The sequence below is a fragment of the Onychomys torridus genome, unplaced genomic scaffold (genome assembly GCF_903995425.1).
Source record: "Onychomys torridus unplaced genomic scaffold, mOncTor1.1, whole genome shotgun sequence".
NCBI lineage: Eukaryota > Metazoa > Chordata > Mammalia > Rodentia > Cricetidae > Onychomys > Onychomys torridus.
Genome location: NW_023412678.1, coordinates 96,133 through 111,537, shown reverse-complemented (window position 1 = coordinate 111,537; position 15,405 = coordinate 96,133). Strand labels below are relative to the sequence as shown.

The following is a 15,405-nucleotide window of genomic DNA, read 5'->3' as shown; positions in this document are numbered from 1 at the left end:
GGTAATCATTATCTACATCACAAGGTCAAGGCCCAGCCTGGGCTACATGAGACCCCATCCTCATGTAGGGGGTGGTGTCTTTCTGACAGGTACAATTGCCCCTTCCCCTCTTCTGACTAGCCATCTGGGGCCAACTGATTCCAAAGGTTCTGTGTCTCTGAGTGTCCAAGGGCAGCATGGATAGATACAGAAGTGAGTCCATGTGCTGCTGGGAGTGAGGACATGACTGTTTGAGCCTGGCTCAGGTCAAGGGATTTGAGGACCATGGGGACTGTGAGGAAGGCAGAGACAGCAGATGTGACAGAGGCGGCTGCATAGTCACCTGCAGGGAGGCATGGAGAAGGCAGTCAATGCAGGAACCTAAGGAGATGGGAAGTCGCCTCTGCACATGTCACTCAGGGAGAATGGTGCCACTTCCTCTGGTGCACTCTAGTCTTCCAGAAAACTGATGGAACCATGTCATGGAGAATGGGAAGGATGTCACTGCTACAGAACCAGCCCCGAGTCCAGACAACCCCCCGGCAGCCCCCATCTCACCCCTTCACCTCAGTAACAGGCCAGTTGTGTACGCATTAAGAGATGTTCCAGGCAATATGTTATAAGGGATATGTTGCTGGTCTGACCTTTCACTGCTCACTTCATCCAAAGAAGGTTCGAGAGCCACCATAGCTAGAAAGAGTTACTCAGGTGCTTTGTGAGAACAGCCTCCTGGGAGCCCAGCAGCAGGTCTGTGGCCTTTGAGAGGATTTCAGAGGCTGCACGGAGCAGGCAGCCTGAAGTCTGTGTGGAGTGGAGGACTACAAGTACTTGATGGATCTGAAGTCGACTCAACCTGCCATGTGGCAGTCATGTGACGTGTGCCAGGACTTCTCTCATCCTTGCCATCCTCTTCTGAGGTGTGTGAAGGTTGGAGGATGTAGAAAGTCTCCTTCAGAAGCTGGAGTAGCTTTGGAGTCACTGTGTAGGGGAGAGAGACGATCACCCAGGAAGCCCAGGGTAGTTACAGACTCCTCAGCAGCAAGCAGGCCAGGGCGAGAGTGTCCACTGGGCCTTGGTTCTGCCGGGTGCTGTGAAGAGTCCCTGAAGGACAAGAAGAGAACAAAGAGCAGATGGTGGTGGGGACATCGAGCTAGGGCTGGGGACGGAATGTGTTTCCTCATCACCTCCATCCTGGCTGTGTCTGAAGTGAGCAGAAACTGACCGCTTCTGTGCCTGAGGTTATTAGAGGGGGCGGGGGGAGAGAGGGAAGAAAGGAGGGAGGGAGAGAGAGAGAGAGAACCAGCATTAAGGAGACATAATGAAAAACAGATGAGGAGGGGGAGGTCAGGAGTGGAGGAAATCTGGAGGTGAGGAAACACTGATTACATAGGAAATGGGCAAGACTGGATAAGACAGAAGATCAAGATGTAAGAGATGAGAACCCAGGATGCAGAGGTCAATTCCACATCCTTCAGCTAAAAATGGGGTCTGGGCTCAAGGGCACGGCCATCCTCTCAGTGACCATAGGGCAGATCTTCCGTACCATGGGAAAGAAGAAAACAGAATCATGAAGGAAGTTGCTGGTACAAGGAGGTGGAGATGGGGAGGTCCTGCCCCACTCTGTCCTCACATGAGAAGACTCAGGGATTGTGTGCCCCTTTACCCTGATTCTTCCTGACTCCTGAGCATCCCAGGTCCCTACAGGGCTCCTCTCCTGCCTGGTGTCTCTGCTGGTCTCACTTCCTGGAGGGAATCAGGCCATGGCTTGGATCCTGCTTCTGCTGCTGTCAGCTGCATGCCTGCAAGCTGGTGAGTTTGGGGACCTTGTTAGCAGGGACTCTGCCCTAACCACAGGAGGGTCAATGGGGCTGGGAAGAGCAGGCTGTCCTATGGAGAGGTCACTGCTGGAGGAGCCAGCCAGTCCTCTGTGACCCAAGAGAGAGCTCATCCTCCGAGAGGGTCCAACCCAACCCTTCTTTGTCTGTGCTCTACCGCATGGGACAGTGTGACCTAGGGACAGTCCTTCCCTGTGTCCCACACCCACCTGTAGATGATGGCTCAGGAAGCTTTGGGTTGTCCTTTCCATCCCCTGCAGTGGCTTTCTATTCTCCCCATCCTTCCCAGGTTACTCAGCAGGATCCAACAGAGAAAGACCCTTTGGGGTCAACCAACCAGCAAACCTCACTGGTGTCCAGGGAGGCTCCATCGAGATCCCCTTCTCCTTCTACTTCCCCTGGGAGTTGGCAGAGGATCCACAGATGAAGATTTATTGGAGATAGAAGATCTTCCATGGGGAATTTATCTACAACTCCTCCTCAGGTTTCACACATGAACATTTCAAGGAGCGCCTTGTCTTGAACTGGACACAGCCTCAGACATCCGGAGTCCTCAGAATCCTGCACTTGAATAAGTTGGACGAGACAGTGTATTTCTGTAAGGTTCATCTGAACACAAGAAATGGCAGGGAGATGTGGCAGTCGATTCCTGGGACCCAACTCTCCATCACCCACAGTAAGCACATCCCACGTAAGGTCCTGGTGGCCTTGGCTTCCTTGTACCATACATGTCATAAGAGATACTACATGTCTGTTCCTTCCCACAGATTCCTCTCCTGTGTTCTGTCCCCTCCCCAGAGCTCTGCCAACTTCACATTTCCTCTTCTCAACAACTCCCCACAAACCTTAGCTGCTCTCTCTGATCTGCCCTCATGTGCCCCTCAGACCCACCCCACCCCCAGTCTCAGCTCTTCCCAGATGGCCCAGTCTCCTGCTCCTTTCTCCAAACTGCATTACCGCCCTGCCCACCCCACCCTCGTTGACACAAATCCATGTGGATCTGGCCTCTCCAGGACAGAGCAGCCTTCACCTGGTCCTGTGTCAGGGTCCCGGTTGGATCTGGACTTTACACCATATCTCGTGCCTTGCACAGAAGGTGCCTTCTGGTCCCATGTACCCTCCTCCTCTGGGTCCCCCCACTTCACCAGTCTCTAGACACATCCCCCACCTCTCCCTGACACTGTTTCTATTCTGCTTCCTCATTTCCCTCTTCCCCTTCTTCCTCCCCATCCCCCATCTTCCCCTCACAGACCTCATATTCTCACCATGATCAGGTTCTCTGGTCACTTCTCCTCCTCCATGGCAGCTGAACTGCAGCTTCCAACAGAGTGCACACAGGCCCGGCCTATGTGTGGACACTTCCCCGGCCACCTGTCACCACTGCTGGGCACTGTCGTGGTCACTATACAGAGAGACATGGAGACCAGCAGAATTCCACCCCTGCCAAGGTCATGCTGGTCAGGAACAGGCCTCTAATAGGACCTCTTACATCCAAACATCTGTCAACCAGTGGACACGTGGCCTCTGTGGAGTCACACTATTGCTTGCCTGCTTTCTATCTTGATTTTGTGGGATGTGTATATACTGTGTAAGCAAGCGTGCATGCGTGTGTGTGTGTGTGTGTGTGTGTGTGTGTGTGTGTGTGCTGCATGGGTTCACATGTGTGTCAGCGGGGGGAGTATTTCATTTTTTGCTTGGGAAGGTCAGAGGCAGATGGACATTGGGGTTCCTCCTCTGGTTAGACCCACCGTATTCCCATGAGGCAGGGTCTCTCACTGAACCTGGAGCTCATAGTTTGGGGCTAGGCTGTGAAACCCCATTGATCCTCTTGTCCTATCTCCCACGGTGCTGTGGTTACAGGTGCTCATGTGATCTCTCTTGCAAATAAGGTGTATGATATCTGAAGAAGGAACACCCAAGGTTAACATCTGACACACACACAGACACAAGTTCATGCACCATTGTGTGTGTGCAAAATTTTAATAAAAAATACATTTTTAGAAAATAAATATAAAATTAATAGTCAAATAATAATCATCATTAATTACATTGCCAATTCTCAGCCGTGCCAGTGATAAATGGATTTGTCCCTTCCAGGTTAGACCTGCCTGCTTCCCCCTCACCCTCCCGTAAAAGACGGCTCATCTTAACCCTGTGCTGGTTCAGAATAAACTCCATAGCCAGAAATGGCCAGGCACCTTACCTCTGCATTTCCTGTGTCTCCTACATGTTTCCTAAATGACTTCTGTCCTTCCAGCCTCCTCCCTCTTCCTCCTTTCCTAATTTTCTAACCTTTCTGATAACCTATCAGGTGCTTGTAGAACAATCAATTTAGGCAGCCATGCCTTTCTCTCTTCAGGCAGACACACCGTGTCTTTTTTCTTGTCCCGGGACACGTGCACACTAGACAAGGGCTCTGTCATTGACTTACACCTCACTCAACTGTGAATTCCTCCATCAGTATTTTTCATCAGCATTTCAAAAATTAATTCATTAATTAACTGAATATCCCTGTCCATTGTTTTTAAAATATTAAAACTAACAATAAAAAATTTTTCTTTTTTTTCCATTTCATTAAAACAGAGACTCATGTGTCCTTCCATAATTTCATTTTTTGTAACCTAATTTAATAGTTATGTTCTTTGCACGTTTTCTCTTTTATCTCTAAGCAAAAAGGTCCCTAGTGATAGATTTCTCTCTGTCTCTCTCTCTCTCTCTCTCTCTCTCTCTCTCTCTCTCTCTTTCTCTCTCTTTCTTCTTCTTCTTCTTCTTCTTCTTCTTCTTCTTCTTCTTCTTCTTCTTCTTCTCTCTAGCTCTCCGTCTCTCTGTCTCTGTCTCTCTTCCTATGTTTCCTTTGATGGGTCTTTGGGTCTTTCTCTGGGCTGAACTCACAAACTGGGCTAGGACAGCTGGCAGTGATCCCCAGGGATCTGTGTATTTTCCCCTTGAAGTGCTGGGATTACAAGTGCATGGCAACACACACAGGTCCCTGGGGATGCTGGGAAGAGGGAGGGTTGAGTCAGGAGTCCTCAGGCAGATGCAGAGGAAACAAGATGAGACTGCCCTACTGAGAACAGGTACCAAGTTAACTACAGATAAGAATTATGGGTTAATTTAAGTGTAAGAGCCAGTTAGTAATAAGCCTGAGCTACCAGCAGAGCATTTATATATAATTATATAAATATATTAATATATAATATAAAATATATTAATTATATAAGCCTCTGAGTGGTAATTTGGAAGCAGCTGCCTGGTATTTGGGTTTTGCAGACGGGACAGAAACTTACACTTACACCAAAGCCCCAGGATGCTCTTCCACAGAAAGTGCCCGACCCCTGTGATAGCATCATGGCTGCAGGGTACAGTCACTGCTATTGGGGAAATGGGGTTGGCACTGCAGGAGACAGATTGCAGCATCCTGGACAGAAATCATCCCACAGCAGGTCCCTATGGGGGTTCAACAGAGGACTTGAAACTAGAGCAGAGCCCATGACTTGGGATTCAGGGCAGCAGGTATCCTAGTTCAAGTTTTTATTGCTGTGAAAAACTCCATGAGCACAGAACTTAGGGTGGAAAAGGTTTATTTGGTTTACACTTCCCAATCACGTTCAAGGCTGACTTCCTTCATCTCCTCCCAGCCCCCAAAACCACCTCTGCAAGCCCCACCACTGCAACTTCTGCACTCACCAGAACTGCCCTCACAGCCACAGAAGGGAAGAAGAGCGGACAGAAAGAGAGCCTGGGTCTGGGAACCACAGTTGGGTTGGCAGTGGCTGCTACTGTACTCCTGGCTGGGGTTTTGGGAGTGATGGTGTTCCTCAGGTGGAGGAGAAGGAAAGGTAAGTGGTCCACACTGAACCCCATCACACGTCCTGAGTGTTTCTACAGAACAGTCTACACCAGAGTCCTGGAAGGGGATTGATGACAGGGCAGATGCCAGGGCTCAGAGATGGCTGAGTTAGGAAACTGCTTGAGTCCTGGATGTTGTCCTCCAACACACCCACACCATGGTATGTGCACACTCACACACACACACACACACACACACACACACACACACACACAGAGTGAATAAATGAATCTAACACAATTAAAAATGAAAACAATGACAGTCGATGGTGATCCACACATCTGTAAGTGTGCACAGTTGAAGGTGATCCACATATCTGTAAGTGTGCCTGGGAGGTGGAGGCAGGAGGATCTGGAGGTCAAGGCTAGCCTGGATTATATGAGAATTTATCTCAACGCTCCTCCATCCACATAATAGCAAGGAAAGGTCTGGGAGTGGTGTAGAGGACTCTCTCTGGCCTCCAGCAAAGGGAAACCATCTCAGGAACTCTTGAGCAGTGTGGTGCTGGAGGAGGAGGCAGGAGATGACCAGAGGGAACCTGGTAAATCAGGTCCCCAAGCCTCTGATACCAGAGGACAAATGGAGTGGCCACCTCAGCGCCCTGCTATGGTGACATCAGTGTGTGTGAAAGGTCTCAGATGGGGATTCAAGAGGGTCACTGAGACAGATAACGGGGAGGAAGGAGTTTACTAAGAGTTATCGATGCCATGGACAGACAGAAAGGTAGATATCAACATGGGAGGGCGCTTTAAGGAGATTTCAAGCTCCACCCACATGGCAGGGGCTCCAAAGTGGAAATGGGGTTCTTTTTATTTCCTTCTGAGGATAGATGTGCTTTCGCTGCACAAGCTGAACCAGGAAGGAGACAGGAAAGCGAACAGGATTGTGGACACTAATACCGTCTTTGACCAAAATCACTGCCCAGGTGAGAAACCCGGGGCATGGATGGCAGCAGGTCAGCTGGAGAGAACTCAGTGTCTGGACAGTGTCTCTTGAGAGGTGAAGGGCACTGTTGTGGCCTGAGCAGCAGCTGGATTCTGACAGTACAGTCTTAGGGTGCAGAGAACAGACCGGAGGAGGGCCAGGCTGTGTCACTTTGCACACTGGATCTGCACATGGGGATGAATGGCCAGAAGCAGGAAACTGTCAAGGGAAAAGCTTTCAGACTTTGTGATTAGCCTGGTGTGGTAGTGCGTGTCTGTAACTCCAGTGTGTGGAAGGGGCAGGCAGGAGGATCAGTAGTTCAAAGTCATCCTTAGGTGCAGAAGACCTCAAACAAACACTCAGTGACTAGATGGAGGACACGGGGACCAGAGAAGACAAACATTCTCAACTGTGTGGAAGAACACTTTGATGAAAACAACAAGCTCATTTAGGGACCAAATAAGGAAGTGTGTTCAAATTGTGTAATGGTGGTTATTTTCCATTGTGATGATAAAACACTGTGATCAGAAGTAACTTGTGGAAGGAAAAGTTCAATTTGGCTTGGGGTCCAGAAGGAAGGTTAATAGTGGTGGACAGCTGAAGCAGGACACTGAGAAGTGACATCTTCAACGCATGCAGAAAACCCAGGGAGAGAGCTGGAACTGAGAGGGGCAATACACTCTCAAAACGCACCCCAGTGACACATACCTCTTCCGGAAGGCCACACCTCCTAAATAGTCCATAACCTCCCCAATACAACCAAGATTTCAAACAGGTTAGCCTGTGGTGAAGATTTTTCACTCACACCCGCACAGGTGTATGCTAACCAGTTGAGTTGGGGTACAGTTGAAGTGCATCTATGGATCTGACAGAGGTGTGAAAAGAACAAAGAAAAGCAAAGGAAAGTATGTTTATAAGTCAAAAGAGAAAACACGGAGAGATGGGTCAGGAGTTAGAGCACTGGCTGCTCAGGCAGAGACCCTGAGTTCTGCTCCAGCACCCACATCAGGCAGTTGACAACCGCCTGTAACTCAGGCTGCAGGCCTGTCTGAAGCCTCTCCTGAATCCTGTAGGCATCTACACTCATGTGCACATACATTTAAAATTCTAGGAACAAAACAATAACAAAAAAACTTTAAAAGCTACAGTCACTAAATAAATATACGAATAATAGAATTTTCTATAGAAATACAGCAGCTCTCAGAGGTTAAAGGAGTCAGTGTCAAAGGCCGGGAGCCCCCTGGTGGACGAAATCCACTACTGCAGTCGCCAGCTGACCTCCATACACAGGGGCACACCTACCACATGATAAATAAGTGGCAAGAAACTGTAGTCATTAAAACAGCATAGTGTCCACCAAGACAAATAGACCAGTAGAGTAGATGTATTCCAGAAAGAGGCGGTCTCTAGAGGCACAGAAGGAAGGCATGTGAATGCAGAGTAGATGAGCAGGTGTGGAGTGAGGGGAACTCAGGGTTGGTGAAGGAAGCAAAGGAGACAGGGGTGAGGTCTGGACCCAGCAGAGATCTGGGGAGGCTTGCTGTGTGGGACCACAGCCCAGCAGAGGGAGCTCAGGCTCTTCTCTGACTGCCTGGGGCAGGTTCTCTGCTCCCCCATCCTCTGAAGCTGGTCTGAACACAGAGGACAGCTGAGAAGGATGATGGAGGATCACACTGACACTGTTTCTCCCCACAGGACAGAGGACCAAAGCCGAACCCCCAGCCAGGTGAGTGCCATCCGGGTCCTCTGCAGGAGCAGCCAAGCTCTTAACCACTCAGCCATCTCTCCAGCCCCTCAAATAACATGAGAGAGAGGGGGGAGAGAGGGAGGAAGGGAGAGAGGGAGGGAGGGAGGGAGGGAGGGAGAGAGGGAGGGAGGGAGGGAGGGAGGGACAGAGGGAGGGAGGGAGAGAGGGAGAGAGGGAGGGAGGGAGGGAGGGAGGGAGGGAGGGAGGGAGGGAGAGACAGAGAGAGACAGAGAAAGAACCACACTCAGGGCACTTCACATCTCCCTAACCACTGACTCATCCTGTCTGCTCCCTCCTTGTCCCCTATGACATTTTGCTCCTCAGGGCACCAGATTCTCAGTGACAAGGAGCACAGAGGTCTCAGGAGTCTCCTTCCCAGAACAACAACACCTTCAGCGCTCAGACTTTCTCCTCTCTCCTTCCATTTCCCGGGTTTCCCTCTCTGTCTCTGTTTCCTCTCAGCCTTGAACATCTGCCTCGATTCAACAGCTCTCCATTCTTCCCTTTCTTCTGTCTTTCTCCATGGTCAGTGAGCCCGCTCCCCCAGAATCCTTTGTTCCAGATCGTCCACATCTCTTACCCTTTTCTCTCCACCTCCCAATCTCTCTGCCCTTCTCTCCTGACTCTTCTTCTCCCTACTGTACATGGCCTGCTCTGACCCTTCCTTTTCCAAACCCTCTGTTCTGAGAAAGGATCACATTAAGCCCAGGCTGGCCTGGAACTAACTCTGTAGCCAAGGAAGACCTTGAACTCCTGAACCTTTTGCCTCCACCTCCCAACTGTTGGAATGACAGGCATCATACCACACCCAGTTTATGAGGTGCTGGGATGGAACCCAGGGCCTTGTGCATATAACTCAAGCATCTGCTAGCAACACTGCATCCCAGCTTCCTCCTCTCCCTGTGGCTTCCTTGGCCAGATGCTCTTCCTCCAGTCCTGTTGACACACTTCAGGTTGTTTGGGGTTTGCTTTGTTTTGTTCAGACAGAGTCTTGCACTGGTCTGGAACTCACTAATTAGACCAGGTTGGTTGGCCAGTGAACACCCGGAGTCCCCTGTCTCCACCTCCTGAGTACTGACATCACAAGCATTCACCACCATGCCCAGTTGGGTATGTTTTCTAACATGTTCCTATGTGTGTACATGTGCAGGTGCACATCCACATATGTGAAGGCCAGAGATCAATGGAGAGTCTGTCAGTTCCTCTCTGTTCTATTTGTGTTACCGCATGTATAGTGTGTGTGTGTGTGTGTGTGTGTGTGTGTGTGTGTTCACTTGTGAATGAGTGTGGAGGTAGAGGTCTATGTAGTGACTCCCCTCAGTTTTCCCACCTCAAGTCAATATTTATTTTGAGTCAGGGTCTCTCCCTAACCTGAAGCTCAACAGTTGGGCTAGACTGCCCAGACAATGAGCTTCAGGGATCCTCCTCTCTCCATCCACTCTCCAGACACATCCTGTCCAGCATTTTCACACGAGTCCTTGGGGATCTAAATGTGTGTCTTCAGGTTTGTGAAGTGGGCACTTTACCAGCTGAACCATCTCTCCAGCCCTCTACTTTATCTTTTGAGACAGGGTCTTTCACTGAATCGAGAGCTCATCTGTTAGTCCTGGCCAGTGAACCCCAGGGATTTATCTGCCCATTTCTGCTTCTCCAGCATCCAGCTTTCTGTGGTGCTGCATCTGCAATTTGACTTCATGCTTATGTGACACTTTCTTTACTGACTGAGCCATCTCTGAAGCCCAGGACCTCATGTCTTAACCCTTTCCTGTCCAGATTCTAATATGTTGTCCATTTGTTCCTTGCAGGGACCTCATTGAAAACACTGAGGATGTTGAACCTGAAGGTAAATTCTGCCAGCTTCCAGTTTCCCCACCTGGCTCTGCCTTCTTCTCCCAAGACCCCACACTTACATAAGCACCCCTCAGTATTTCCACCTTTCCCTCCTTCACCCTGTTCCTCCCATGTAACCGAGGTCCTCACCTCACTGTTGGAACTCCCAACCTCCTGTCTCCCTCCCTGTCACAGCTTGACTTCAGCACTCCCTGTTCCTTTTTCTCTAGGACAATATGTGGACCCCAAAGAGAACCCCAAGGTAAGCCACTCAGACTCAGGCCTGAAGGAAGTTAAAGGGATGTTGAAGAAGGAGACAGAAGGGTGGAGACTAGAGAGGTGGGCAGGACACTCAGGCTGCAGTTGCTGCAGGTGTGGGCAGGACACTCAGGCTGCAGTTGCTGCAGGTGTGGGCAGGACACTCAGGCTGCAGCTGGGGCAGGTGTGGGCAGGACACTCAGGCTGCAGCTGCTGCAGGTGTGGGCAGGACACTCAGGCTGCAGCTGCTGCAGGTGTGGGCAGGACACTCAGGCTGCAGCTGCTGCTTTATGGTGGCCACAGCTGCACTGCTGCCATCTACCCTCTTGTACCACACAGGATAACAACCTCGTGTATGCCTCCATTGCCCTCTCAAGTCTAGTCTCCCCACGAACACCACCTCACCAGCCTGTCCATGAAGACCCCCAGGAAGAGACTGTGTACTCCAATGTAAAGGCCAAATGAGTGGGTCTGGGTGACGAGCTCAGAGTCACCTGTGCTTCTAGTGGGAAGACTCCCAGCTTCCACTGATACCCAAAGCCAGAGACAAAATCTCATGGGTCACTGATACCCATGGTTAGAGTCAGAAATCCACATGTCAGGGCATTTGAGCTCAGAGAAACTGAGGAACTCCCAGTTCCCTTTTTTAACTTCCTAGACCTTCTTCACAAAATAAAACAATCCACAGAATTGGCCTAAATGAATCTAATTAGGAGTCACTCATGTGACCCTTATCTTCTGGCCCTCTAAGTTACCACTCTCTATCACGTTTTTCTAGCTGCATATATATATATAATGCCAAAAATCTAAGGCCCATTCCATGAGATGGAACCCAGACCTGGCACTGTTAAAGGGTCCAGGAACCTGTGTGTGATAATCTTAGGCCGTAAGGAAAATCCACCCCCATCCTCTACTTATTGGACATGGCGTTAAAGTGACTCTAATAACTTTACTGATGTCCCCACACATCACTGTGTCTCTCAACCTTGTCAGAGATGCTTCTCCCTGCAGCAGGTGACAATAACAGAGTCGCTCAACTGGCCACGTCCTGAGAATAAGGGACTGAGGCATGCTCAGTCCTCATAGGGACATATCACAACCCTTTAATCAAGCCTCAAGGATCTTTGAGAAAAGAGGGGGGTCAGGGCTGTGTAAGAGACAGGGGCGGTGGAAACAGCATTTTCTGAAGACAATGGGTCAGTCGCACATATAAACTCACAGAGATTGTGACAGCAGGCACAAGATCTACACAAGCTTAAACAGATCAAATTCAGTGTGAAAAGGGCATGATGCCTCACCACAGGCTGAGATGCTACTGACATTGCTTACTAAAGGTAAAATTCTATTTTGTGTGGACTGCTGTTTTCCTGCATGTATATGAATTACATATAAGAAGTGCCCAGGATTCCCAAAGGGCTCAGCCCTCCAACAGGAAAGAGGAACATCTGAGAGCTGGAGAGCAGCAGCCTGAGAAGCAGCAGAAGACTGATGGGATTCCATCCCTGAGGCTGATCTCCAGGGTGGCAGCAGCCTGCACTAACAGGGAAAGTTAGAGAGCCAGTTTCCAGGGAGACAAAAGGGAGGGTCGGTGAGTGCAGAGCAGGAAACACTGGGAGGAGACATGGGTTCAAGGCAAGGGAAGGAAGCAGAGGGAGAAGGACATGGACTGGGGGCAAAGGACCAGGAGAGCTGAATGTAGTGGATAGCCATCTCAGCATTGGCCTGGAAGTTCCAACCCCCATTAAGGCTTAGGTAATGGTCACGCCCACAAGGCAGGGCTGAGGGAGGATGATGAAGACCAAGGATGGAAAGGAGAGTGCTCTCTTGGTGCCTGGACCCTGGACGCTGGAGGTAGACCGAGCAGAGTTCTCCAGAGAACAACTGCAAGACTGCGCCATACCTTTGCCAGACCCTGCAACCTATCCCTTCATTTGTAAGTTACCCCACAAAATAAACCTCCCTTTTAACTACGTGGAGTGGCCTTCATAATTTCACCAACAGCTGAACTCAGCAGCAGCCATGGTTACAGTGATCTTGTCAGCTGGAGTGGTGTCTCCTCTGAGCATCCCTGAGGTGTTCACACAAGCAGGCTGCCAGGATGATGGTCTGGCCTGTCATCTATGGGAGTGCCTGTTCATCATCTCCTCCCTCCAGGCAGCTGGACACAGGGAAGGAGTCTCAAAGCTGTTACTCCAGTGGTCATGTGACTTGCCATGTTAGTCTTCATTGTTCAAAAGGGAGAAACAGCAAAGGAGCCCACAGCCAAGTCTTCCCAGAACCAACATTCTCAACAACACTTAGGTCAAGTCCCCTCAGGGTGAAGGCACATTCCTGTTGGAATGGGGAACAGATATGGGTTCTAGCATGGCTACCAGTGTTTGGGGTTTGTGTTCCCTGGCCTGAGCAGTCAGTTAAAAGAAGGACTAGAGGAAGTCTGACTGGTGGCAAATGTGTGTAATCGAATGATTGACAGTAGAGATAGCAAGATCATGAACTGGAGGCTGTCATTGTTACCTATTGAGTTTGAGGTAGCCTGGGCTACATGAGACTCTGTTTCAAAACCAAACAACCAGCAAACCTCACTAAAACTCCAAACAGAGTGGTCATGGAGACAGGTCTTCCATTAGCTCACTTTGGTTGAAGACAGAGAATATTAACATGTCACTGGTTTCCTCTGTAGATTCACTTAAACAAATTGTGTCACAATTAATATTTTTTTAAATAATACACATAATGTTGAAGAGGAGATTGGGAGTTTCTCCATTTCTGTGACCTTAAACTCAGTGTTTTATGAGTTTCTGCGTCTGGCCTTGGCTGTCTACAGAAGCTGGGAGACTTCATCTAGAACAGCAGGAGACTGTGCTGGTCACCCGGCCCTACTCACTGGGTCTTTAGGACACTTTAGAGTCTCTTCTAGGGGTTCACCCTGGGCAGGGGTGCACAGAGTTCCCATGCTGCAGTTGGGCAGCATGTGAGGGAAATGAAGATGATGATGTCATCCTAGGGGAGAAAGAAGAGGTCAGATGGGGGCGGGGCAACTGTGCTAATGTAAAGTCTCAGGTGCAGCCTGAGTGTCCTGTCTGTCTACACCACCAGCCACCATCCTTCTGCCCTCTCTAGCATCTCCTCCACTCTCCTCAGGACCCAGTCTGGATAGGTAATTTGGTTTGTATGTTGTCACTGGGGTGAACAAATCATGAGTGAGAGGGTAGGTGGAGTGACAGGAGGGGAGGACAGATGGACAGTTTTCATCAATGGTGATGTCTGTAGGGTCAGGACCCACAAGAACTGCACTGTGGGTAATCTGAGGAGATTTTCTGGAATTGGATGATTTGGAGAGAAATAGAGAGTATTGAGACTGTTGGGTATAATGTCAGAGTCTGAATGCTGGGGACACTATGAGGAACTGGAGAGTCACATAGCCATGCCTGGGAGACCATGTTTACTCAGGATGAGGGCTGGATAAATGTGTGGTGGCAGATCAGCTGTGAAAGGTGCCTTGCATGAGTGAGAGAGAGAGAGAGAGAGAGAGAGAGAGAGAGAGAGAGAGAGAGAGAGAGCAGGTGCATATGCATGCAAGTAAGTGTGTGCTCCTGCTTGTGTAGGCCAGAGGACAAGCTTGGGTAATACTCCTCCTACTCAGGACACCATGCACCTTGGACTATTAGTTTGGTTAGTTGGTCCTTGTTTTTGTTTGTTTGTTTGGGGGGACAAGTTTTCACTCTGTACCACTGGCTGGCCTTGAACTCAGTATATAGACCAGTGTACATGCAAGCTAACAGACACTCACACATCTGCACAGCTCTGCCTCCCAAATGCTACAATTAAAGGTATGCACCCCCATGCCCACTTTAAGGTTTAATTTTTTCCATTATATTTACTTATTTATTCTATGGATGCCGGGTACCCATGAGCTACAGCCTAAGCAGCAGCCAGGTACTAAGACTGCCAGTATGACACTCCCAATGGTCACATGCATATGTGCATGTATGTACACACACCAAAGCTCCAGGCTGCTCTTCTACAGAAAATGTCCCTCCCCCATGAAAGTATCATAGCTGCCGGGGACCGAGTCACTGCAATTATGGGAAATATGGTTGGCATTGCAGGAGACTTATTACAGCATTCTGGACATTAATCACATCCCCCCGCAGCATCCCTATGGTGATTCAACTGAGTCCAGGCCTTCAAAGTCTGACAGTGCTCATGACTTGGGATGAAGGGGCCAGCAGGTGGCAGCAGTGAGGCTGAGTACAAACTGGAGTAGCTTTGGAGTCATTGTCCAGGGGAGGAAGATCACCCCTGAATCCCAGGGTAGTTACAGACTCCTCAGCAGCAAGCAGGCCAGGGCGAGAGTGTCCACTGGGACTTGGCTCTGCCGGGTGCTGTGAAGAGTCCCTGAAGGACAAGAAGAGGACAAAGAGCAGATGGTGGTGGGGACACCGAGCTAGGGCTGGGGACAGAATGTGTTTCCTCATCACCTCCATCCTGGCTGTGTCTGAAGTGAGCAGAAACTGACCACTTCTTTGCCTGAGATTTCTAGAGAGACAGACAGACAGACAACCAGTATGGTGGGAGACACAATGAGAAAAGATGAAGAGAGGAAGCACAGGAATGGAGGAAACCTGCAGGTGAGGAAACAGTGATTACAGGCCACATGGAAATGGACAAGACTGGATAAGACAGGGGGTCAAGGTGGAAGAGAGGAGAGCCTGGCATGGTGAGGTCAATAGCATATTTCTAGCCAAAAAGAAGGGCTAGGCTCAAGGGGCCATCTTGTCACTGACCACAGGATGGATCTTCTACAGCATTAAAAAGAAGCCAGAATGAAGGAAGTTGCTGGTCACAAGGAGGTGGAGAAGGGCAGGTCCTGCCGTGTGTCAGTCCTCCATCTGAGAAGACTTGAGGGTTGTGTGCCCCTTACCCTGATTCTTCCTGACTCCTGATCACCCCAGGGTCCCTCACAGATCCTCCTCTCCTGC

General features: G+C 49.8%; 1 long non-coding RNA gene and 1 pseudogene across 1 annotated transcript; both read left to right on the top strand.

The window, feature by feature from the left end:
- Window positions 1-1,658: 1,658 nt before the first annotated feature.
- LOC118575755 overlaps window positions 1,659-15,405 on the top strand; it is a 58,955-nt pseudogene continuing 45,208 nt past the window's right edge.
- LOC118575759 lies at window positions 8,283-10,429 on the top strand. Its single transcript, XR_004943881.1, has 3 exons — window positions 8,283-8,314; window positions 10,141-10,178; window positions 10,396-10,429. It is a non-coding gene; the product is annotated as an uncharacterized LOC118575759 (long non-coding RNA).